The 24,323-nt window shown below is 34.5% G+C and overlaps 1 protein-coding gene across 3 annotated transcripts in view; it reads left to right on the top strand.

The window, feature by feature from the left end:
* The window catches only part of RhoGAP102A (Rho GTPase activating protein at 102A), a 104,142-nt gene that overhangs the window by 10,102 nt on the left and 69,717 nt on the right, over positions 1-24,323 (top strand). The gene's annotated exons all lie outside the window — the stretch shown is intronic.

Below are 24,323 nucleotides of genomic sequence, written 5' to 3'. Positions count from 1 at the left end.
TACCGTTCTCTAATGCTTAATCTGGCTGTTATCTTTATTGTTGAATCCAATACTTCTTCAGCCGCTACATTACTTTATTTTCTCGCATCTACAAACCCTAGGTCGCGTCGGCCACTCCTAGTTTCCTTATAAACTTTAGATACACTTTACTCTAAAACGTTATTTCTCTGAATTATAATCAAAACTAGAAGAAAAGTTCTAATATAGAACTTGAAAAAATTAAGAGTACAAGAAATAGTTTTAAGTTGGATAAATGACGAATAAAAAATTAGTTTTATCAGTTCTTTGATTATTTGTGTGATTATAATTTGTGCCTGATTCTCACCGTCTTTATCTGTATTAAATGTTCCTTTAAAAAAAATGGATCTCCCATCTTCAAACTAATTACACTATTTTGGTAGAGTGCCAAAGTTATTCAAACTAAAATTCAGGTGGGGTTTCTTCAGTTTGGTTGCGTGCGCGAAAATTTATCTACTTCACAGGGAGAGAGCTCTCTACTGTGGCATCACCCTTAGAAGCCAGGTTGCTTAAATTAATTTACTTTCATGCCTTCATATATTGCACTCACTGATGGTGCTAAATACATGTGTACAAACATTTGTGTATTTTTTTTTGTTTTGTGCTAAATAGACTAAAATAAATTAACAAAAAGTTTTGTTCCACATTTCCTGCTACATTTATTTATATATATTTGTATACTTCCCGTTACATTAGTATCATTACTAATGTAGAAACTTGTTTAACTTTTCACGGCGAAAAGAAACAAGTAAAGTTATTCCAATTTACTTTTTTAATGTAAGAATTTTTTAATTAACTTTTGGTATGTTCTTCTGTATATACATATACAATTTTTCTTATTATGAGTAGAACTGGTAGTATTTTTTTTTTAATATAGAGGTTGTCTTTTTCTAAACAAGAAAACTATTTAATTATTCTAGTATTTTGAAAAATACAAGAATAAAATTTATTTTAAAATTAAATTTTTTAAATAATTCGGATTGAAAATATTCTCTTTTTGTTGAAGAAGTTTTACGGTAGTGCTTAATTTTCTAAGTTGACTACGAGTAGATATTACTGTGAATACTATCTTGAGAGACCTAGGAAAGAAGACCTACCTACCTTATATCTGAAGTTAAAATACATATTTTAATTTATATTTTTAGGTAATAGTAAAAAATTATAGGAAATTTAAACTTTGTTGGAAGTTAAAAAGCCCACTAAACGTAAGCAAACACATACTACGGATTTTCTAAACATTTTTTTAATGAAATCATTATTAAGCATAACATGAAACGTTTATTATTATATTATCTAAATGCCGCTCTGTTTTATCAATGGGGAATTGAGTACAGATCCATTAGTTGAGAAGGTATTGAGAGTTGAAAAATTTTTGGGTCATGGTTTTGCTGCGAAATTGGGCCCTTATAACTCCCACAGTAATCAACAGATTATTCGTATGAAATTTTTTGCTCTTACACACTCTGTTTTACTGAGTAGTATGCTATAGTTTTCTTGGGAACAGATCCATTAGTTGAGAAGATATTGAGTGTTGAAATTTTTTTGGGTCATGGTTTTGCTGTGAAATGGGGCTCTTATAACTCCCATAGTAAAAAACAGATTATTCGTATGAAATTTTGTGCTCTTACACACTCTGTTTTACTGAGTAGTATGCTGTAGTTTTCTTGAGTACAGATCCATTAGTTCAGAAGATATTGAGAGTTGAAATTTTTTTGGGTCATGGTTTTGCTGTGAAATAGGCCCCTTATAACTCCCACAGTAAACAATAGATTATTCGTATGAAATTTTGTACTCTTACACACTCTGTTTTACTGAGTAGTATGCTATAGTTTTCTTGAGTACAGATACTTTAGTTGAGAAGATATTGAGTGTTGAAATTTTTTTGGGTCATGGTTTTGCTGTGAAATGGGGCTCTTATAACTCCCATAGTAAAAAACAGATTATTCGTATGAAATTTTGTGCTCTTACACACTCTGTTTTACTGAGTAGTATGCTGTAGTTTTCTTGAGTACAGATCCATTAGTTCAGAAGATATTGAGAGTTGAAATTTTTTTGGGTCATGGTTTTGCTGTGAAATAGGCCCCTTATAACTCCCACAGTAAACAATAGATTATTCGTATGAAATTTTGTACTCTTACACACTCTGTTTTACTGAGTAGTATGCTATAGTTTTCTTGAGTACAGATCCATTAGTTGAGAAGGTATTGAGAGTTGAAAAATTTTTGGGTCATGGTCTTGCTGCGAAATTGGGCCCTTATAATTCCCACAGTAAACATTCGATTATTCGTATGAAATTTTGTGCTCTTACACAGTCTGTTTTACTGAGTAGTGTGCTATAGTTTTCTTCAGTACAGATCCATTAGTTGAGAAGATATTGAGAGTTGAAATTTTTTTGGGTCATGGTTTTGCTGCGAAATTGGGCCCTTATAATTCCCACAGTAAACAACCGATTATTCGTATGAAATTTTGTGCTCTTACACAGTCTGTTTTACTGAGTAGTGTGCTATAGTTTTCTTGAGTGCAGATCCATTATTTGAGATGATATTGAGAGTTGAAATTTTTTTGGGTCATGGTTTTACTGTGAAATGGGGCCCTTATAACTCCCACAGTAATCAACAGATTATTCGTATGAAATTTTTTGCTCTTACACACTCTGTTTTACTGAGTAGTATGCTATAGTTTTCTTGGGAACAGATCCATTAGTTGAGAAGGTATTAAGAGTTGAAATTTTTTTGGGTCATGGTTTTGCTGTGAAATGGGGCCCTTATAACTCCCACAGTAAACAATAGATTATTCGTATAAAATTTTGTGCTCTTACACACTCAGTTTTACTGAGTAGTATGCTATTGTTTTCTTGAGTACAGATACATTAGTTGAGAAGATATTGAGAGTTGAAATTTTTTTGGGTCATGGTTTTGCTGTGAAATCGGGCCCTTATAGCTCCCACAGTAAACAACAGATAATTCGTATGAAATTTTGTTCTCTTACCACTCTGTTTTACTGAGTTGTGTGCTATAGTTTTCTTGAGTACAGATCCATTAGTTGAGAAGATAATGAGAGTTGAAAAATTTTTGGGTCATGGTTTTGCTGCGAAATTGGGCCCTTATAACTCCCACAGTAATCAACAGATTATTCGTATGAAATTTTTTGCTCTTACACACTCTGTTTTACTGAGTAGTATGCTATAGTTTTCTTGGGAACAGATCCATTAGTTGAGAAGATATTGAGTGTTGAAATTTTTTTGGGTCATGGTTTTGCTGTGAAATGGGGCTCTTATAACTCCCATAGTAAAAAACAGATTATTCGTATGAAATTTTGTGCTCTTACACACTCTGTTTTACTGAGTAGTATGCTGTAGTTTTCTTGAGTACAGATCCATTAGTTCAGAAGATATTGAGAGTTGAAATTTTTTTGGGTCATGGTTTTGCTGTGAAATAGGCCCCTTATAACTCCCACAGTAAACAATAGATTATTCGTATGAAATTTTGTACTCTTACACACTCTGTTTTACTGAGTAGTATGCTATAGTTTTCTTGAGTACAGATACTTTAGTTGAGAAGATATTGAGTGTTGAAATTTTTTTGGGTCATGGTTTTGCTGTGAAATGGGGCTCTTATAACTCCCATAGTAAAAAACAGATTATTCGTATGAAATTTTGTGCTCTTACACACTCTGTTTTACTGAGTAGTATGCTGTAGTTTTCTTGAGTACAGATCCATTAGTTCAGAAGATATTGAGAGTTGAAATTTTTTTGGGTCATGGTTTTGCTGTGAAATAGGCCCCTTATAACTCCCACAGTAAACAATAGATTATTCGTATGAAATTTTGTACTCTTACACACTCTGTTTTACTGAGTAGTATGCTATAGTTTTCTTGAGTACAGATCCATTAGTTGAGAAGGTATTGAGAGTTGAAAAATTTTTGGGTCATGGTCTTGCTGCGAAATTGGGCCCTTATAATTCCCACAGTAAACATTCGATTATTCGTATGAAATTTTGTGCTCTTACACAGTCTGTTTTACTGAGTAGTGTGCTATAGTTTTCTTCAGTACAGATCCATTAGTTGAGAAGATATTGAGAGTTGAAATTTTTTTGGGTCATGGTTTTGCTGCGAAATTGGGCCCTTATAATTCCCACAGTAAACAACCGATTATTCGTATGAAATTTTGTGCTCTTACACAGTCTGTTTTACTGAGTAGTGTGCTATAGTTTTCTTGAGTGCAGATCCATTATTTGAGATGATATTGAGAGTTGAAATTTTTTTGGGTCATGGTTTTACTGTGAAATGGGGCCCTTATAACTCCCACAGTAATCAACAGATTATTCGTATGAAATTTTTTGCTCTTACACACTCTGTTTTACTGAGTAGTATGCTATAGTTTTCTTGGGAACAGATCCATTAGTTGAGAAGGTATTAAGAGTTGAAATTTTTTTGGGTCATGGTTTTGCTGTGAAATGGGGCCCTTATAACTCCCACAGTAAACAATAGATTATTCGTATAAAATTTTGTGCTCTTACACACTCAGTTTTACTGAGTAGTATGCTATTGTTTTCTTGAGTACAGATACATTAGTTGAGAAGATATTGAGAGTTGAAATTTTTTTGGGTCATGGTTTTGCTGTGAAATCGGGCCCTTATAGCTCCCACAGTAAACAACAGATAATTCGTATGAAATTTTGTTCTCTTACCACTCTGTTTTACTGAGTTGTGTGCTATAGTTTTCTTGAGTACAGATCCATTAGTTGAGAAGATAATGAGAGTTGAAATTTTTTTGGGTCATGGTTTTGCCTTCAAATGGGCCACTTATAACTCCCACAGAGAACAAAAGATTATTCGTATGAAATTTTGTGCTCTTACACACTCTATTTTACTGAGTAGTATGCTATAGTTTTCTTGGGTACAGATCCAATATTTGAGATGATATTGAGAGTTGAAATTTTTTTGGGTCCTGGTTTTACTGTGAAATGGGGCCCTTATAACTCCCACAGTAATCAACAGATTATTCGTATAAAATTTTGTGCTCTTACACAGTCTGTTTTACTGAGAAGTATGCTATAGTTTTCTTCAGTACAGATCCATTAGTTGAGAAGATATTGAGAGTTGAAATTTTTTTGGGTCATGGTTTTGCTGCGAAATTGGGCCCTTATAATTCCCACAGTAAACAACCGATTATTCGTATGAAATTTTGTGCTCTTACACAGTCTGTTTTACTGAGTAGTGTGCTATAGTTTTCTTGAGTGCAGATCCATTAGTTGAGAAGATATTGAGAGTTGAAATTTTTTTGGGTCATGGTTTTGCCTTCAAATGGGCCTCTTATAACTCCCACAGAGAACAACAGATTATTCGTATGAAATTTTGTGCTCTTACACACTCTATTTTACTGAGTAGTATGCTATAGTTTTCTTGGGTACAGATCCATTATTTGAGATGATATTGAGAGTTGAAATTTTTTTGGGTCATGGTTTTACTGTGAAATGGGGCCCTTATAACTCCCACAGTAATCAACAGATTATTCGTATGAAATTTTGTGCTCTTACACACTCTATTTTACTGAGTAGTATGCTATAGTTTTCTTGGATACAGATCCATTATTTGAGATGATATTGAGAGTTGAAATTTTTTTGGGTCATGGTTTTACTGTGAAATGGGGCCCTTATAACTCCCACAGTAATCAACAGATTATTCGTATGAAATTTTTTGCTCTTACACACTCTGTTTTACTGAGTAGTATGCTATAGTTTTCTTGGGAACAGATCCATTAGTTGAGAAGGTATTGAGAGTTGAAATTTTTTTGGGTCATGGTTTTGCTGTGAAATGGGGCCCTTATAACTCCCACAGTAAACAATAGATTATTCGTATAAAATTTTGTGCTCTTACACAGTTTTACTGAGTAGTATGCTATTGTTTTCTTGAGTACAGATACTTTAGTTGAGAAGATATTGAGAGTTGAAATTTATTTGGGTCATGGTTTTGCTGTGAAATCGGGCCCTTATAACTCCCACAGTAAACAACAGATAATTCGTATGAAATTTTGTTCTCTTACCACTCTGTTTTACTGAGTTGTGTGCTATAGTTTTCTTGAGTACAGATCCATTAGTTGAGAAGATAATGAGAGTTGAAATTTTTTTGGGTCATGGTTTTGCCTTCAAATGGGCCTCTTATAACTCCCACAGAGAACAACAGATTATTCGTATGAAATTTTGTGCTCTTACACACTCTATTTTACTGAGTAGTATGCTATAGTTTTCTTGGGTACAGATCCAATATTTGAGATGATATTGAGAGTTGAAATTTTTTTGGGTCATGGTTTTACTGTGAAATAGGGCCCTTATAACTCCCACAGTAATCAACAGATTATTCGTATGAAATTTTGTGCTCTTACACACTCTGTTTTACTGAGTAGTATGCTATAGTTTTCTTGGGAACAGATCCATTAGTTGAGAAGGTATTGAGAGTTGAAATTTTTTTGGGTCATGGTTTTGCTGTGAAATGGGGCCCTTATAACTCCCACAGTAAACAATAGATTATTCGTATAAAATTTTGTGCTCTTACACACTCAGTTTTACTGAGTAGTATGCTATTGTTTTCTTGAGTACAGATACTTTAGTTGAGAAGATATTGAGAGTTGAAATTTTTTTGGGTCATGCTTTTGCTGTGAAATCGGGCCCTTATAACTCCCACAGTAAACAACAGATAATTCGTATGAAATTTTGTTCTCTTACCACTCTGTTTTACTGAGTTGTGTGCTATAGTTTTCTTGAGTACAGATCCATTAGTTGAGAAGATAATGAGAGTTGAAATTTTTTTGGGTCATGGTTTTGCCTTCAAATGGGCCTCTTATAACTCCCACAGAGAACAACAGATTATTCGTATGAAATTTTGTGCTCTTACACACTCTATTTTACTGAGTAGTATGCTATAGTTTTCTTGGGTACAGATCCAATATTTGAGATGATATTGAGAATTGAAATTTTTTTGGGTCCTGGTTTTACTGTGAAATGGGGCCCTTATAACTCCCACAGTAATCAACAGATTATTCGTATAAAATTTTGTGCTCTTACACAGTCTGTTTTACTGAGAAGTATGCTATAGTTTTCTTCAGTACAGATCCATTAGTTGAGAAGATATTGAGAGTTGAAATTTTTTTGGGTCATGGTTTTGCTGCGAAATTGGGCCCTTATAATTCCCACAGTAAACAACCGATTATTCGTATGAAATTTGGTGCTCTTACACAGTCTGTTTTACTGAGTAGTGTGCTATAGTTTTCTTGAGTGCAGATCCATTAGTTGAGAAGATATTGAGAGTTGAAATTTTTTTGGGTCATGGTTTTGCCTTCAAATGGGCCTCTTATAACTCCCACAGAGAACAACAGATTATTCGTATGAAATTTTGTGCTCTTACACACTCTATTTTACTGAGTAGTATGCTATAGTTTTCTTGGGTACAGATCCATTATTTGAGATGATATTGAGAGTTGAAATTTTTTTGGGTCATGGTTTTACTGTGAAATGGGGCCCTTATAACTCCCACAGTAATCAACAGATTATTCGTATGAAATTTTGTGCTCTTACACACTCTATTTTACTGAGTAGTATGCTATAGTTTTCTTGGGTACAGATCCATTATTTGAGATGATATTGAGAGTTGAAATTTTTTCGGGTCATGGTTTTACTGTGAAATGGGGCCCTTATAACTCCCACAGTAATCAACAGATTATTCGTATGAAATTTTTTGCTCTTACACACTCTGTTTTACTGAGTAGTATGCTATAGTTTTCTTGGGAACAGATCCATTAGTTGAGAAGGTATTGAGAGTTGAAATTTTTTTGGGTCATGGTTTTGCTGTGAAATCGGGCCCTTATAACTCCCACAGTAAACAACAGATAATTCGTATGAAATTTTGTTCTCTTACCACTCTGTTTTACTGAGTTGTGTGCTATAGTTTTCTTGAGTACAGATCCATTAGTTGAGAAGATAATGAGAGTTGAAATTTTTTTGGGTCATGGTTTTGCCTTCAAATGGGCCTCTTATAACTCCCACAGAGAACAACAGATTATTCGTATGAAATTTTGTGCTCTTACACACTCTATTTTACTGAGTAGTATGCTATAGTTTTCTTGGGTACAGATCCAATATTTGAGATGATATTGAGAGTTGAAATTTTTTTGGGTCATGGTTTTACTGTGAAATAGGGCCCTTATAACTCCCACAGTAATCAACAGATTATTCGTATGAAATTTTGTGCTCTTACACAGTCTGTTTTACTGAGAAGTATGCTATAGTTTTCTTCAGTACAGATCCATTAGTTGAGAAGATATTGAGAGTTGAAATTTTTTTGGGTCATGGTTTTGCTGCGAAATTGGGCCCTTATAATTCCCACAGTAAACAACCGATTATTCGTATGAAATTTTGTGCTCTTACACAGTCTGTTTTACTGAGTAGTGTGCTATAGTTTTCTTGTGTGCAGATCCATTAGTTGAGAAGATATTGAGAGTTGAAATTTTTTTGGGTCATGGTTTTGCCTTCAAATGGGCCTCTTATAACTCCCACAGAGAACAACAGATTATTCGTATGAAATTTTGTGCTCTTACACACTCTATTTTACTGAGTAGTATGCTATAGTTTTCTTGGGTACAGATCCATTATTTGAGATGATATTGAGAGTTGAAATTTTTTTGGGTCATGGTTTTACTGTGAAATGGGGCCCTTATAACTCCCACAGTAATCAACAGATTATTCGTATGAAATTTGGTGCTCTTACACACTCTGTTTTACTGAGTAGTATGCTATAGTTTTCTTGGGAACAGATCCATTAGTTGAGAAGATAATGAGAGTTGAAATTTTTTTGGGTCATGGTTTTGCCTTCAAATGGGCCTCTTATAACTCCCACAGAGAACAACAGATTATTCGTATGAAATTTTGTGCTCTTACACACTCTATTTTACTGAGTAGTATGCTATAGTTTTCTTGGGTACAGATCCAATATTTGAGATGATATTGAGAGTTGAAATTTTTTTGGGTCATGGTTTTACTGTGAAATGGGGCCCTTATAACTCCCACAGTAATCAACAGATTATTCGTATGAAATTTGGTGCTCTTACACACTCTGTTTTACTGAGAAGTATGCTATAGTTTTCTTGGGAACAGATCCGTTAGATGAGAAGGTATTGAGTGTTGAAATTTTTTTGGGTCATGGTTTTGCTGTGAAATGGGGCTCTTATAACTCCCATAGTAAAAAACAGATTATTCGTATGAAATTTTGTGCTCTTACACACTCTGTTTTACTGAGTAGTATGCTGTAGTTTTCTTGAGTACAGATCCATTAGTTCAGAAGATATTGAGAGTTGAAATTTTTTTGGGTCATGGTTTTGCTGCGAAATTGGGCCCTTATAATTCCCACAGTAAACAACCGATTATTCGTATGAAATTTTGTGCTCTTACACAGTCTGTTTTACTGAGTAGTGTGCTATAGTTTTCTTGAGTGCAGATCCATTATTTGAGATGATATTGAGAGTTGAAATTTTTTTGGGTCATGGTTTTACTGTGAAATGGGGCCCTTATAACTCCCACAGTAATCAACAGATTATTCGTATGAAATTTTTTGCTCTTACACACTCTGTTTTACTGAGTAGTATGCTATAGTTTTCTTGGGAACAGATCCATTAGTTGAGAAGGTATTAAGAGTTGAAATTTTTTTGGGTCATGGTTTTGCTGTGAAATGGGGCCCTTATAACTCCCACAGTAAACAATAGATTATTCGTATAAAATTTTGTGCTCTTACACACTCAGTTTTACTGAGTAGTATGCTATTGTTTTCTTGAGTACAGATACTTTAGTTGAGAAGATATTGAGAGTTGAAATTTTTTTGGGTCATGGTTTTGCTGTGAAATCGGGCCCTTATAGCTCCCACAGTAAACAACAGATAATTCGTATGAAATTTTGTTCTCTTACCACTCTGTTTTACTGAGTTGTGTGCTATAGTTTTCTTGAGTACAGATCCATTAGTTGAGAAGATAATGAGAGTTGAAATTTTTTTGGGTCATGGTTTTGCCTTCAAATGGGCCACTTATAACTCCCACAGAGAACAAAAGATTATTCGTATGAAATTTTGTGCTCTTACACACTCTATTTTACTGAGTAGTATGCTATAGTTTTCTTGGGTACAGATCCAATATTTGAGATGATATTGAGAGTTGAAATTTTTTTGGGTCCTGGTTTTACTGTGAAATGGGGCCCTTATAACTCCCACAGTAATCAACAGATTATTCGTATAAAATTTTGTGCTCTTACACAGTCTGTTTTACTGAGAAGTATGCTATAGTTTTCTTCAGTACAGATCCATTAGTTGAGAAGATATTGAGAGTTGAAATTTTTTTGGGTCATGGTTTTGCTGCGAAATTGGGCCCTTATAATTCCCACAGTAAACAACCGATTATTCGTATGAAATTTTGTGCTCTTACACAGTCTGTTTTACTGAGTAGTGTGCTATAGTTTTCTTGAGTGCAGATCCATTAGTTGAGAAGATATTGAGAGTTGAAATTTTTTTGGGTCATGGTTTTGCCTTCAAATGGGCCTCTTATAACTCCCACAGAGAACAACAGATTATTCGTATGAAATTTTGTGCTCTTACACACTCTATTTTACTGAGTAGTATGCTATAGTTTTCTTGGGTACAGATCCATTATTTGAGATGATATTGAGAGTTGAAATTTTTTTGGGTCATGGTTTTACTGTGAAATGGGGCCCTTATAACTCCCACAGTAATCAACAGATTATTCGTATGAAATTTTGTGCTCTTACACACTCTATTTTACTGAGTAGTATGCTATAGTTTTCTTGGGTACAGATCCATTATTTGAGATGATATTGAGAGTTGAAATTTTTTTGGGTCATGGTTTTACTGTGAAATGGGGCCCTTATAACTCCCACAGTAATCAACAGATTATTCGTATGAAATTTTTTGCTCTTACACACTCTGTTTTACTGAGTAGTATGCTATAGTTTTCTTGGGAACAGATCCATTAGTTGAGAAGGTATTGAGAGTTGAAATTTTTTTGGGTCATGGTTTTACTGTGAAATGGGGCCCTTATAACTCCCACAGTAAACAATAGATTATTCGTATAAAATTTTGTGCTCTTACACAGTTTTACTGAGTAGTATGCTATTGTTTTCTTGAGTACAGATACTTTAGTTGAGAAGATATTGAGAGTTGAAATTTATTTGGGTCATGGTTTTGCTGTGAAATCGGGCCCTTATAACTCCCACAGTAAACAACAGATAATTCGTATGAAATTTTGTTCTCTTACCACTCTGTTTTACTGAGTTGTGTGCTATAGTTTTCTTGAGTACAGATCCATTAGTTGAGAAGATAATGAGAGTTGAAATTTTTTTGGGTCATGGTTTTGCCTTCAAATGGGCCTCTTATAACTCCCACAGAGAACAACAGATTATTCGTATGAAATTTTGTGCTCTTACACACTCTATTTTACTGAGTAGTATGCTATAGTTTTCTTGGGTACAGATCCAATATTTGAGATGATATTGAGAGTTGAAATTTTTTTGGGTCATGGTTTTACTGTGAAATAGGGCCCTTATAACTCCCACAGTAATCAACAGATTATTCGTATGAAATTTTGTGCTCTTACACACTGTGTTTTACTGAGTAGCATGCTATAGTTTTCTTGGGAACAGATCCATTAGTTGAGAAGGTATTGAGAGTTGAAATTTTTTTGGGTCATGGTTTTGCTGTGAAATGGGGCCCTTATAACTCCCACAGTAAACAATAGATTATTCGTATAAAATTTTGTGCTCTTACACACTCAGTTTTACTGAGTAGTATGCTATTGTTTTCTTGAGTACAGATACTTTAGTTGAGAAGATATTGAGAGTTGAAATTTTTTTGGGTCATGCTTTTGCTGTGAAATCGGGCCCTTATAACTCCCACAGTAAACAACAGATAATTCGTATGAAATTTTGTTCTCTTACCACTCTGTTTTACTGAGTTGTGTGCTATAGTTTTCTTGAGTACAGATCCATTAGTTGAGAAGATAATGAGAGTTGAAATTTTTTTGGGTCATGGTTTTGCCTTCAAATGGGCCTCTTATAACTCCCACAGAGAACAACAGATTATTCGTATGAAATTTTGTGCTCTTACACACTCTATTTTACTGAGTAGTATGCTATAGTTTTCTTGGGTACAGATCCAATATTTGAGATGATATTGAGAGTTGAAATTTTTTTGGGTCCTGGTTTTACTGTGAAATGGGGCCCTTATAACTCCCACAGTAATCAACAGATTATTCGTATAAAATTTTGTGCTCTTACACAGTCTGTTTTACTGAGAAGTATGCTATAGTTTTCTTCAGTACAGATCCATTAGTTGAGAAGATATTGAGAGTTGAAATTTTTTTGGGTCATGGTTTTGCTGCGAAATTGGGCCCTTATAATTCCCACAGTAAACAACCGATTATTCGTATGAAATTTGGTGCTCTTACACAGTCTTTTTTACTGAGTAGTGTGCTATAGTTTTCTTGAGTGCAGATCCATTAGTTGAGAAGATATTGAGAGTTGAAATTTTTTTGGGTCATGGTTTTGCCTTCAAATGGGCCCCTTATAACTCCCACAGAGAACAACAGATTATTCGTATGAAATTTTGTGCTCTTACACACTCTATTTTACTGAGTAGTATGCTATAGTTTTCTTGGGTACAGATCCATTATTTGAGATGATATTGAGAGTTGAAATTTTTTTGGGTCATGGTTTTACTGTGAAATGGGGCCCTTATAACTCCCACAGTAATCAACAGATTATTCGTATGAAATTTTGTGCTCTTACACACTCTATTTTACTGAGTAGTATGCTATAGTTTTCTTGGGTACAGATCCATTATTTGAGATGATATTGAGAGTTGAAATTTTTTTGGGTCATGGTTTTACTGTGAAATGGGGCCCTTATAACTCCCACAGTAATCAACAGATTATTCGTATGAAATTTTTTGCTCTTACACACTCTGTTTTACTGAGTAGTATGCTATAGTTTTCTTGGGAACAGATCCATTAGTTGAGAAGGTATTGAGAGTTGAAATTTTTTTGGGTCATGGTTTTGCTGTGAAATGGGGCCCTTATAACTCCCACAGTAAACAATAGATTATTCGTATAAAATTTTGTGCTCTTACACAGTTTTACTGAGTAGTATGCTATTGTTTTCTTGAGTACAGATACTTTAGTTGAGAAGATATTGAGAGTTGAAATTTTTTTGGGTCATGGTTTTGCTGTGAAATCGGGCCCTTATAACTCCCACAGTAAACAACAGATAATTCGTATGAAATTTTGTTCTCTTACCACTCTGTTTTACTGAGTTGTGTGCTATAGTTTTCTTGAGTACAGATCCATTAGTTGAGAAGATAATGAGAGTTGAAATTTTTTTGGGTCATGGTTTTGCCTTCAAATGGGCCACTTATAACTCCCACAGAGAACAAAAGATTATTCGTATGAAATTTTGTGCTCTTACACACTCTATTTTACTGAGTAGTATGCTATAGTTTTCTTGGGTACAGATCCAATATTTGAGATGATATTGAGAGTTGAAATTTTTTTGGGTCCTGGTTTTACTGTGAAATGGGGCCCTTATAACTCCCACAGTAATCAACAAATTATTCGTATAAAATTTTGTGCCCTTACACAGTCTGTTTTACTGAGAAGTATGCTATAGTTTTCTTCAGTACAGATCCATTAGTTGAGAAGATATTGAGAGTTGAAATTTTTTTGGGTCATGGTTTTGCTGCGAAATTGGGCCCTTATAATTCCCACAGTAAACAACCGATTATTCGTATGAAATTTTGTTCTCTTACACAGTCTGTTTTACTGAGTAGTGTGCTATAGTTTTCTTGAGTGCAGATCCATTAGTTGAGAAGATATTGAGAGTTGAAATTTTTTTGGGTCATGGTTTTGCCTTCAAATGGGCCTCTTATAACTCCCACAGAGAACAACAGATTATTCGTATGAAATTTTGTGCTCTTACACACTCTATTTTACTGAGTAGTATGCTATAGTTTTCTTGGGTACAGATCCATTATTTGAGATGATATTGAGAGTTGAAATTTTTTTGGGTCATGGTTTTACTGTGAAATGGGGCCCTTATAACTCCCACAGTAATCAACAGATTATTCGTATGAAATTTTGTGCTCTTACACACTCTATTTTACTGAGTAGTATGCTATAGTTTTCTTGGGTACAGATCCATTATTTGAGATGATATTGAGAGTTGAAATTTTTTTGGGTCATGGTTTTACTGTGAAATGGGGCCCTTATAACTCCCACAGTAATCAACAGATTATTCGTATGAAATTTTTTGCTCTTACACACTCTGTTTTACTGAGTAGTATGCTATAGTTTTCTTGGGAACAGATCCATTAGTTGAGAAGGTATTGAGAGTTGAAATTTTTTTGGGTCATGGTTTTGCTGTGAAATGGGGCCCTTATAACTCCCACAGTAAACAATAGATTATTCGTATAAAATTTTGTGCTCTTACACAGTTTTACTGAGTAGTATGCTATTGTTTTCTTGAGTACAGATACTTTAGTTGAGAAGATATTGAGAGTTGAAATTTTTTTGGGTCATGGTTTTGCTGTGAAATCGGGCCCTTATAACTCCCACAGTAAACAACAGATAATTCGTATGAAATTTTGTTCTCTTACCACTCTGTTTTACTGAGTTGTGTGCTATAGTTTTCTTGAGTACAGATCCATTAGTTGAGAAGATAATGAGAGTTGAAATTTTTTTGGGTCATGGTTTTGCCTACAAATGGGCCACTTATAACTCCCACAGAGAACAAAAGATTATTCGTATGAAATTTTGTGCTCTTACACACTCTATTTTACTGAGTAGTATGCTATAGTTTTCTTGGGTACAGATCCAATATTTGAGATGATATTGAGAGTTGAAATTTTTTTGGGTCCTGGTTTTACTGTGAAATGGGGCCCTTATAACTCCCACAGTAATCAACAGATTATTCGTATAAAATTTTGTGCTCTTACACAGTCTGTTTTACTGAGAAGTATGCTATAGTTTTCTTCAGTACAGATCCATTAGTTGAGAAGATATTGAGAGTTGAAATTTTTTTGGGTCATGGTTTTGCTGCGAAATTGGGCCCTTATAATTCCCACAGTAAACAACCGATTATTCGTATGAAATTTTGTGCTCTTACACAGTCTGTTTTACTGAGTAGTGTGCTATAGTTTTCTTGAGTACAGATACTTTAGTTGAGAAGATATTGAGAGTTGAAATTTTTTTGGGTCATGGTTTTGCCTTCAAATGGGCCTCTTATAACTCCCACAGAGAACAACAGATTATTCGTATGAAATTTTGTGCTCTTACACACTATTTTACTGAGTAGTATGCTATAGTTTTCTTGGGTACAGATCCATTATTTGAGATGATATTGAGAGTTGAAATTTTTTTGGGTCATGGTTTTACTGTGAAATGGGGCCCTTATAACTCCCACAGTAATCAACAGATTATTCGTATGAAATTTTGTGCTCTTACACACTCTATTTTACTGAGTAGTATGCTATAGTTTTCTTGGGTACAGATCCATTATTTGAGATGATATTGAGAGTTGAAATTTTTTTGGGTCATGGTTTTACTGTGAAATGGGGCCCTTATAACTCCCACAGTAATCAACAGATTATTCGTATGAAATTTTTTGCTCTTACACACTCTGTTTTACTGAGTAGTATGCTATAGTTTTCTTGGGAACAGATCCATTAGTTGAGAAGGTATTGAGAGTTGAAATTTTTTTGGGTCATGGTTTTGCTGTGAAATGGGGCCCTTATAACTCCCACAGTAAACAATAGATTATTCGTATAAAATTTTGTGCTCTTACACAGTTTTACTGAGTAGTATGCTATTGTTTTCTTGAGTACAGATACTTTAGTTGAGAAGATATTGAGAGTTGAAATTTATTTGGGTCATGGTTTTGCTGTGAAATCGGGCCCTTATAACTCCCACAGTAAACAACAGATAATTCGTATGAAATTTTGTTCTCTTACCACTCTGTTTTACTGAGTTGTGTGCTATAGTTTTCTTGAGTACAGATCCATTAGTTGAGAAGATAATGAGAGTTGAAATTTTTTTGGGTCATGGTTTTGCCTACAAATGGGCCTCTTATAACTCCCACAGAGAACAACAGATTATTCGTATGAAATTTTGTGCTCTTACACACTCTATTTTACTGAGTAGTATGCTATAGTTTTCTTGGGTACAGATCCAATATTTGAGATGATATTGAGAGTTGAAATTTTTTTGGGTCATGGTTTTACTGTGAAATAGGGCCCTTATAACTCCCACAGTAATCAACAGATTATTCGTATGAAATTTTGTGCTCTTACACACTCTGTTTTACTGAGTAGTATGCTATAGTTTTCTTGGGAACAGATCCATTAGTTGAGAAGGTATTGAGAGTTGAAATTTTTTTGGGTCATGGTTTTGCTGTGAAATGGGGCCCTTATAACTCCCACAGTAAACAATAGATTATTCGTATAAAATTTTGTGCTCTTACACACTCAGTTTTACTGAGTAGTATGCTATTGTTTTCTTGAGTACAGATACTTTAGTTGAGAAGATATTGAGAGTTGAAATTTTTTTGGGTCATGCTTTTGCTGTGAAATCGGGCCCTTATAACTCCCACAGTAAACAACAGATAATTCGTATGAAATTTTGTTCTCTTACCACTCTGTTTTACTGAGTTGTGTGCTATAGTTTTCTTGAGTACAGATCCATTAGTTGAGAAGATAATGAGAGTTGAAATTTTTTTGGGTCATGGTTTTGCCTTCAAATGGGCCTCTTATAACTCCCACAGAGAACAACAGATTATTCGTATGAAATTTTGTGCTCTTACACACTCTATTTTACTGAGTAGTATGCTATAGTTTTCTTGGGTACAGATCCAATATTTGAGATGATATTGAGAGTTGAAATTTTTTTGGGTCCTGGTTTTACTGTGAAATGGGGCCCTTATAACTCCCACAGTAATCAACAGATTATTCGTATAAAATTTTGTGCTCTTACACAGTCTGTTTTACTGAGAAGTATGCTATAGTTTTCTTCAGTACAGATCCATTAGTTGAGAAGATATTGAGAGTTGAAATTTTTTTGGGTCATGGTTTTGCTGCGAAATTGGGCCCTTATAATTCCCACAGTAAACAACCGATTATTCGTATGAAATTTGGTGCTCTTACACAGTCTGTTTTACTGAGTAGTGTGCTATAGTTTTCTTGAGTGCAGATCCATTAGTTGAGAAGATATTGAGAGTTGAAATTTTTTTGGGTCATGGTTTTGCCTTCAAATGGGCCTCTTATAACTCCCACAGAGAACAACAGATTATTCGTATGAAATTTTGTGCTCTTACACACTCTATTTTACTGAGTAGTATGCTATAGTTTTCTTGGGTACAGATCCATTATTTGAGATGATATTGAGAGTTGAAATTTTTTTGGGTCATGGTTTTACTGTGAAATGGGGCCCTTATAACTCCCACAGTAATCAACAGATTATTCGTATGAAATTTTGTGCTCTTACACACTCTATTTTACTGAGTAGTATGCTATAGTTTTCTTGGGTACAGATCCATTATTTGAGATGATATTGAGAGTTGAAATTTTTTTGGGTCATGGTTTTACTGTGAAATGGGGCCCTTATAACTCCCACAGTAATCAACAGATTATTCGTATGAAATTTTTTGCTCTTACACACTCTGTTTTACTGAGTAGTATGCTATAGTTTTCTTGGGAACAGATCCATTAGTTGAGAAGGTATTGAGAGTTGAAATTTTTTTGGGTCATGGTTTTGCTGTGAAATCGGGCCCTTATAACTCCCACAGTAAACAACAGATAATTCGTATGAAATTTTGTTCTCTTACCACTCTGTTTTACTGAGTTGTGTGCTATAGTTTTCTTGAGTACAGATCCATTAGTTGAGAAGATAATGAGAGTTGAAATTTTTTTGGGTCATGGTTTTGCCTTCAAATGGGCCTCTTATAACTCCCACAGAGAACAACAGATTATTCGTATGAAATTTTGTGCTCTTACACACTCTATTTTACTGAGTAGTATGCTATAGTTTTCTTGGGTACAGATCCAATATTTGAGATGATATTGAGAGTTGAAATTTTTTTGGGTCATGGTTTTACTGTGAAATAGGGCCCTTATAACTCCCACAGTAATCAACAGATTATTCGTATGAAATTTTGTGCTCTTACACAGTCTGTTTTACTGAGAAGTATGCTATAGTTTTCTTCAGTACAGATCCATTAGTTGAGAAGATATTGAGAGTTGAAATTTTTTTGGGTCATGGTTTTGCTGCGAAATTGGGCCCTTATAATTCCCACAGTAAACAACCGATTATTCGTATGAAATTTTGTGCTCTTACACAGTCTGTTTTACTGAGTAGTGTGCTATAGTTTTCTTGTGTGCAGATCCATTAGTTGAGAAGATATTGAGAGTTGAAATTTTTTTGGGTCATGGTTTTGCCTTCAAATGGGCCTCTTATAACTCCCACAGAGAACAACAGATTATTCGTATGAAATTTTGTGCTCTTACACACTCTATTTTACTGAGTAGTATGCTATAGTTTTCTTGGGTACAGATCCATTATTTGAGATGATATTGAGAGTTGAAATTTTTTTGGGTCATGGTTTTACTGTGAAATGGGGCCCTTATAACTCCCACAGTAATCAACAGATTATTCGTATGAAATTTGGTGCTCTTACACACTCTGTTTTACTGAGTAGTATGCTATAGTTTTCTTGGGAACAGATCCATTAGTTGAGAAGATAATGAGAGTTGAAATTTTTTTGGGTCATGGTTTTGCCTTCAAATGGGCCTCTTATAACTCCCACAGAGAACAACAGATTATTCGTATGAAATTTTGTGCTCTTACACACTCTATTTTACTGAGTAGTATGCTATAGTTTTCTTGGGTACAGATCCAATATTTGAGATGATATTGAGAGTTGAAATTTTTTTGGGTCATGGTTTTACTGTGAAATGGGGCCCTTATAACTCCCACAGTAATCAACAGATTATTCGTATGAAATTTGGTGCTCTTACACACTCTGTTTTACTGAGAAGTATGCTATAGTTTTCTTGGGAACAGATCCGTTAGATGAGAAGGTATTGAGTGTTGAAATTTTTTTGGGTCATGGTTTTGCTGTGAAATGGGGCTCTTATAACTCCCATAGTAAAAAACAGATTATTCGTATGAAATTTTGTGCTCTTACACACTCTGTTTTACTGAGTAGTATGCTGTAGTTTTCTTGAGTACAGATCCATTAGTTCAGAAGATATTGAGAGTTGAAATTTTTTTGGGTCATGGTTTTGCTGCGAAATTGGGCCCTTATAATTCCCACAGTAAACAACCGATTATTCGTATGAAATTTTGTGCTCTTACACAGTCTGTTTTACTGAGTAGTGTGCTATAGTTTTCTTGAGTGCAGATCCATTATTTGAGATGATATTGAGAGTTGAAATTTTTTTGGGTCATGGTTTTACTGTGAAATGGGGCCCTTATAACTCCCACAGTAATCAACAGATTATTCGTATGAAATTTTTTGCTCTTACACACTCTGTTTTACTGAGTAGTATGCTATAGTTTTCTTGGGAACAGATCCATTAGTTGAGAAGGTATTAAGAGTTGAAATTTTTTTGGGTCATGGTTTTGCTGTGAAATGGGGCCCTTATAACTCCCACAGTAAACAATAGATTATTCGTATAAAATTTTGTGCTCTTACACACTCAGTTTTACTGAGTAGTATGCTATTGTTTTCTTGAGTACAGATACTTTAGTTGAGAAGATATTGAGAGTTGAAATTTTTTTGGGTCATGGTTTTGCTGTGAAATCGGGCCCTTATAGCTCCCACAGTAAACAACAGATAATTCGTATGAAATTTTGTTCTCTTACCACTCTGTTTTACTGAGTTGTGTGCTATAGTTTTCTTGAGTACAGATCCATTAGTTGAGAAGATAATGAGAGTTGAAATTTTTTTGGGTCATGGTTTTGCCTTCAAATGGGCCACTTATAACTCCCACAGAGAACAAAAGATTATTCGTATGAAATTTTGTGCTCTTACACACTCTATTTTACTGAGTAGTATGCTATAGTTTTCTTGGGTACAGATCCAATATTTGAGATGATATTGAGAGTTGAAATTTTTTTGGGTCCTGGTTTTACTGTGAAATGGGGCCCTTATAACTCCCACAGTAATCAACAGATTATTCGTATAAAATTTTGTGCTCTTACACAGTCTGTTTTACTGAGAAGTATGCTATAGTTTTCTTCAGTACAGATCCATTAGTTGAGAAGATATTGAGAGTTGAAATTTTTTTGGGTCATGGTTTTACTGTGAAATGGGGCCCTTATAACTCCCACAGTAATCAACAGATTATTCGTATGAAATTTTTTGCTCTTACACACTCTGTTTTACTGAGTAGTATGCTATAGTTTTCTTGGGAACAGATCCATTAGTTGAGAAGGTATTGAGAGTTGAAATTTTTTTGGGTCATGGTTTTACTGTGAAATGGGGCCCTTATAACTCCCACAGTAAACAATAGATTATTCGTATAAAATTTTGTGCTCTTACACAGTTTTACTGAGTAGTATGCTATTGTTTTCTTGAGTACAGATACTTTAGTTGAGAAGATATTGAGAGTTGAAATTTATTTGGGTCATGGTTTTGCTGTGAAATCGGGCCCTTATAACTCCCACAGTAAACAACAGATAATTCGTATGAAATTTTGTTCTCTTACCACTCTGTTTTACTGAGTTGTGTGCTATAGTTTTCTTGAGTACAGATCCATTAGTTGAGAAGATAATGAGAGTTGAAATTTTTTTGGGTCATGGTTTTGCCTTCAAATGGGCCTCTTATAACTCCCACAGAGAACAACAGATTATTCGTATGAAATTTTGTGCTCTTACACACTCTATTTTACTGAGTAGTATGCTATAGTTTTCTTGGGTACAGATCCAATATTTGAGATGATATTGAGAGTTGAAATTTTTTTGGGTCATGGTTTTACTGTGAAATAGGGCCCTTATAACTCCCACAGTAATCAACAGATTATTCGTATGAAATTTTGTGCTCTTACACACTGTGTTTTACTGAGTAGCATGCTATAGTTTTCTTGGGAACAGATCCATTAGTTGAGAAGGTATTGAGAGTTGAAATTTTTTTGGGTCATGGTTTTGCTGTGAAATGGGGCCCTTATAACTCCCACAGTAAACAATAGATTATTCGTATAAAATTTTGTGCTCTTACACACTCAGTTTTACTGAGTAGTATGCTATTGTTTTCTTGAGTACAGATACTTTAGTTGAGAAGATATTGAGAGTTGAAATTTTTTTGGGTCATGCTTTTGCTGTGAAATCGGGCCCTTATAACTCCCACAGTAAACAACAGATAATTCGTATGAAATTTTGTTCTCTTACCACTCTGTTTTACTGAGTTGTGTGCTATAGTTTTCTTGAGTACAGATCCATTAGTTGAGAAGATAATGAGAGTTGAAATTTTTTTGGGTCATGGTTTTGCCTTCAAATGGGCCTCTTATAACTCCCACAGAGAACAACAGATTATTCGTATGAAATTTTGTGCTCTTACACACTCTATTTTACTGAGTAGTATGCTATAGTTTTCTTGGGTACAGATCCAATATTTGAGATGATATTGAGAGTTGAAATTTTTTTGGGTCCTGGTTTTACTGTGAAATGGGGCCCTTATAACTCCCACAGTAATCAACAGATTATTCGTATAAAATTTTGTGCTCTTACACAGTCTGTTTTACTGAGAAGTATGCTATAGTTTTCTTCAGTACAGATCCATTAGTTGAGAAGATATTGAGAGTTGAAATTTTTTTGGGTCATGGTTTTGCTGCGAAATTGGGCCCTTATAATTCCCACAGTAAACAACCGATTATTCGTATGAAATTTGGTGCTCTTACACAGTCTTTTTTACTGAGTAGTGTGCTATAGTTTTCTTGAGTGCAGATCCATTAGTTGAGAAGATATTGAGAGTTGAAATTTTTTTGGGTCATGGTTTTGCCTTCAAATGGGCCTCTTATAACTCCCACAGAGAACAACAGATTATTCGTATGAAATTTTGTGCTCTTACACACTCTATTTTACTGAGTAGTATGCTATAGTTTTCTTGGGTACAGATCCATTATTTGAGATGATATTGAGAGTTGAAATTTTTTTGGGTCATGGTTTTACTGTGAAATGGGGCCCTTATAACTCCCACAGTAATCAACAGATTATTCGTATGAAATTTTGTGCTCTTACACACTCTATTTTACTGAGTAGTATGCTATAGTTTTCTTGGGTACAGATCCATTATTTGAGATGATATTGAGAGTTGAAATTTTTTTGGGTCATGGTTTTACTGTGAAATGGGGCCCTTATAACTCCCACAGTAATCAACAGATTATTCGTATGAAATTTTTTGCTCTTACACACTCTGTTTTACTGAGTAGTATGCTATAGTTTTCTTGGGAACAGATCCATTAGTTGAGAAGGTATTGAGAGTTGAAATTTTTTTGGGTCATGGTTTTGCTGTGAAATGGGGCCCTTATAACTCCCACAGTAAACAATAGATTATTCGTATAAAATTTTGTGCTCTTACACAGTTTTACTGAGTAGTATGCTATTGTTTTCTTGAGTACAGATACTTTAGTTGAGAAGATATTGAGAGTTGAAATTTTTTTGGGTCATGGTTTTGCTGTGAAATCGGGCCCTTATAACTCCCACAGTAAACAACAGATAATTCGTATGAAATTTTGTTCTCTTACCACTCTGTTTTACTGAGTTGTGTGCTATAGTTTTCTTGAGTACAGATCCATTAGTTGAGAAGATAATGAGAGTTGAAATTTTTTTGGGTCATGGTTTTGCCTTCAAATGGGCCTCTTATAACTCCCACAGAGAACAACAGATTATTCGTATGAAATTTTGTGCTCTTACACACTCTATTTTACTGAGTAGTATGCTATAGTTTTCTTGGGTACAGATCCAATATTTGAGATGATATTGAGAGTTGAAATTTTTTTGGGTCATGGTTTTACTGTGAAATAGGGCCCTTATAACTCCCACAGTAATCAACAGATTATTCGTATGAAATTTTGTGCTCTTACACAGTCTGTTTTACTGAGAAGTATGCTATAGTTTTCTTCAGTACAGATCCATTAGTTGAGAAGATATTGAGAGTTGAAATTTTTTTGGGTCATGGTTTTGCTGCGAAATTGGGCCCTTATAATTCCCACAGTAAACAACCGATTATTCGTATGAAATTTTGTGCTCTTACACAGTCTGTTTTACTGAGTAGTGTGCTATAGTTTTCTTGTGTGCAGATCCATTAGTTGAGAAGATATTGAGAGTTGAAATTTTTTTGGGTCATGGTTTTGCCTTCAAATGGGCCTCTTATAACTCCCACAGAGAACAACAGATTATTCGTATGAAATTTTGTGCTCTTACACACTCAGTTTTACCGAGTAGTATGCTATAGTTTTCTTGAGTACAGATCCATTAGTTGAGAAGGTATTGAGAGTTGAAAAATTTTTGGGTCATGGTCTTGCTGCGAAATTGGGCCCTTATAATTCCCACAGTAAACAACCGATTATTCGTATGAAATTTTGTGCTCTTGCACACTCTGTTTTACTGAGTAGTTCGCTATAGTTTTCTTGAGTACAGATCCATTAGTTCAGAAGATATTGAGAGTTGAAATTTTTTTGGGTCATGGTTTTGCTGTGAAATGGACCCCTTATAACTCCCACAGAAAACAACAGATTATTCGTATGAAATTTTGTGCTCTTACACACTCTGTTTTACTGAGTAGTATGCTATAGTATTCTTGAGTACAGATCCATTAGTTGAGTAGGTATTGAGAGTTGAAAAATTTTTGGGTCATGGTTTTGCTGCGAAATTGGGCTCTTATAATTCCCACAGTAAACAACCGATTATTCGTATGAAATTTAGTGCTCTTACACAGTCTGTTTTACTGAGTAGTGTGCTATAGTTTTCTTGAGTGCAGATCCATTAGTTGAGAAGGTATTGAGAGTTGAAATTTTTTTGGGTCATGGTTTTGCTGTGAAATGGGGCACTTATAACTCCCACAGTAAACAACAGATAATTCGTATGAAATTTTGTTCTCTTACACACTCTGTTTTACTGAGTTTTGTGCTATAGTTTTCTTGAGTACAGATCCATTAGTTGAGAAGATAATGAGAGTTGAAATTTTTTTGGGTCATGGTTTTGCCTTCAAATGGGCC

The sequence above is a fragment of the Rhodnius prolixus genome, unplaced genomic scaffold (assembly GCF_049639745.1).
Source record: "Rhodnius prolixus isolate KJV_2025 unplaced genomic scaffold, Rpr scaffold_6, whole genome shotgun sequence".
Taxonomy (NCBI): domain Eukaryota; kingdom Metazoa; phylum Arthropoda; class Insecta; order Hemiptera; family Reduviidae; genus Rhodnius; species Rhodnius prolixus.
Note: the sequence above shows the minus strand (reverse complement) of the source record. Positions and strands in the feature narration are given on the sequence as shown.